Genomic DNA, 3,376 nt, shown 5'->3' on the forward strand with positions numbered 1-3,376 from the left:
ATAAACATTTTACATGGCGAATTAATAAGTTATGGCTACTAAAAATTTGTAGCACCGTGGATAAATTTTTTCGAAAGACACATCAAGTGTTTTGAATGTAGCTATCGTTCGCCTTTTGGACACATAGGATACCACAAACCATGGCGATAACCTTTATAAAATGACACAAAACGTATTCAACGTGGAAAATATTAGCTTTTAGTCACTCGAAAAAATTGCAATTTTTATCGCTCAATTTATCTTCAGGGACCTATTGGCCCCCTCTTTTATTATTTGTAGCAAAACTCACCTAAATAACCATCCATAAAAAATTAATCAAGACTAAAATTAGAATTGAACCAAAATAATTTTTATTCACAATATGATAAACGTCTCAATATGTGACAGCATTCAAACACTTGAACCAGTCTAAGATCTCAACAGTTATTGAATCTTAAGATTTTATATAAACAAGAATAAACTCTGATAGTAACACCATTATTGGTTCTGCTACATCTATTATAATTGCTTTTAAAAATTCGGTAAACTGCTATACAAAGACCCAAGTTTGTTTATTATCTAAAGTTAATTGAGTCCCAACAAACATAATTTGCGGCATCCCTTTACGCTTTTTCAGCCTCTTTCTCACTCTCTTTCCAGCTCTCATATGCTTGATTATCTGTAGGAAGTTCATGTCTGCAAACTGGGCATGCGTTATGTTTTTCCTGTTTCCATTACATAAAAGTAAATTTTAGATTCTGGTAAACCACCTAAGTAAAAAATTTACAAGAGGATCAATTAAAGTTTATAATGTGATCAAAGAGGACTAGTTACCATCCATGGCATCAAACAGAGAAGGTGACACAAGTGCTTGCAAGGAGATTCCTGCATTTTGTCATTTATAACCAAGTTCTCGCTGCAAACAGCACATTCTATACCAAGGCCCAACCTCGTTAAGGTTTCCTCTGTCACAATGATTGTTGGAAGGTTTGCGACCACTTCCTTGCTAGAGGCTCTCTCAGAGTAGGAGAATCAAGAATCTACATCATAAAACAAAATAACAAGGTTACATAAGAAGCCTCTTAATTAATCAGCCCAACTTAGCCTCCCAAGGGACTTAGATCATTGACATTCTCACACTTTGTATCCATATCTATGAAACACAAAAGGAAGAAACAATGCAACGAAAGATTAACAATACCTGCAGTGAAGCTTTTATAGCTTAACAAAGTTCTTGCAAGCGAGGGAATCGTTCTATGGTACGAACGAACTCATCCATCAACTGAGAGGAGAACACATACCTTATTTATAGCGCTGCTTGTATATCTACAAGAGAAATAAATGTATCTCACCCTCAAATCAAAACTTTGAGACGGCAGTCACAATCCAGCAACTAATTTCATCCGACGAAGAGGTTGTTGCAGCCTAAATAACTTTTGATTTCCATCTCAGGAAAACAAAACCTGGTGGAAAGAAAATTTGGTAATTTTTGTACATGTATACCACTATTAATCATCTGGACCCATTTTCTCATCTTGAGTTGAAGGTGGGCTTGAATCTGTTCCAGTTTCATCGAATTCTTGCTGCCCATCCAAATCTGTATCATATTCCTGCGACTCACTTTCACCTGCATTAGCACTTTCTTTTGGAATTCAATTATAACTCAACTTAAACTAAATAGAGCAGAGATACAAGAAGAGACAAGCGAACAAGTAAAATCTTAATCTAGTGACTCGATACACTAGGAAAACTTTAGTAGATTATTATGTGGTGGACTAAAACAATAACCAAGCCTATATACCCTGAGAATGAAGGAAATATGTACCCCTAGTTCTTCAGATTTTCCACATCACATCTGTCACCTTCACTGGAACAATCAAACCCATTTTATCTTCAATCCCACACGGATGAGTTGAACCCATCTTATATTCAATCAATCTGAAATGGATCTTCTCGAATTTCACTTTTTCATGTTAGAACTTCTATCTGCAAGACAAATACATCACAATATTAAAAACCCTAAAATATAATTGATCAAAAATAAGTAAAAAAAAAACATTTAAGATAAACAAATTGAACTTCTAATAACTCTTACATCATCATCATCAGAAAACCCCTAAATCACAAAAAAATACCAAAATCAGATCAGAATCAAACCATTTAAATTAAAACTACAAGTACAGAGATGGAAAAAATGATAAAATAAACCATCAATTTTACCTCGTTGTACTACAAGAAAAGGGGTTTATTGCCACACTATTTTGCTACACATCAATAAATAATGTGGAAATAGAGAGGTTTTAGCCTCACTGCACTATAGGTGTGGCATTAGGTCATATCTTTTGCCACATTTAAGAATAGATGAGGCAAATGATAAGTTGTTGCCTCGTATTGTTTGACGATGTCGCAATAGTTCAAGATTTTTCCACATAGGTGTTGCAACAGCTATAAAAATACGGAAAAATATAATTATTATAAACTATAAACTCCCCTTTTCCGTCATATACGTGAAGCTAAAATTATTTGTTAAATTATTTTTATTTTTATTTTCGAGAAAACCAAATTTACCTTTGTAATATTCGCTTGATTTCCCTCTATAATGGAGTTTTGTGAAAAACTAATTTCCATATTATTCGCCCACACCCCCAAACTTTTCGCATCTTCTCGATTAAATTTTTTTTCAGTTTTCCATCTCTCAAAAACAAACTCTCTCAAAACCCTATAAACTACTCCATTTTCTCAACATCTCTCCGAAACCTTCATCACCTTCTTGGCTTGTTCTCAGTTAAACAAAATCTCGTCACTCTGAAAGCCTTAATTTACTATTTCTCACTTAGCATTTCTATCTCTCCATGGAGATCTACATAACACCTCCGGTTGATATGGGGGTTTTTGTTTTCGACACTCTGTAGATACTTACAGCAGGTTAATTTCTCACCTCTCTCTGAAATTTGAATTTCAAGATGGTTCTTATTTTTAATTTGGGTTTTATGTTGATTTTTTTAGGGCTTCTTTCCGATGATGCAATTTGAAGAAGAGTAGGTTTCAAATCCCTATTTTATTCTTATAGGGTTTTCTTTATTCTGTTTTGGTGTGGTTTACTGATCGTCCACTGAGTAGATTTCTGTTTCCGTAATCATCATGATCATGTTTAGTTCGAAAGGGGCTTTCAATTTTCATAATTATCATGATGAACTCCAGAAATTATTGCAAGATAATTCGGTATCACTTTTTTTCTGTAGCGTTCTTGAGAATTGTTTTTTCTATTATGGTTTTGTACCTTGTTCCACATCCCATTGAGAATATGTTGTACTCTGGTTATGTTTTAAGCAATGGTTAGAAAGTTTCAGAAACTTCGTTTGACTTGGTTGTGTTTAGATGAATCAATTTAAATTTC

Source organism: Papaver somniferum, unplaced genomic scaffold (genome assembly GCF_003573695.1).
Source record: "Papaver somniferum cultivar HN1 unplaced genomic scaffold, ASM357369v1 unplaced-scaffold_10, whole genome shotgun sequence".
Lineage (NCBI taxonomy): Eukaryota > Viridiplantae > Streptophyta > Magnoliopsida > Ranunculales > Papaveraceae > Papaver > Papaver somniferum.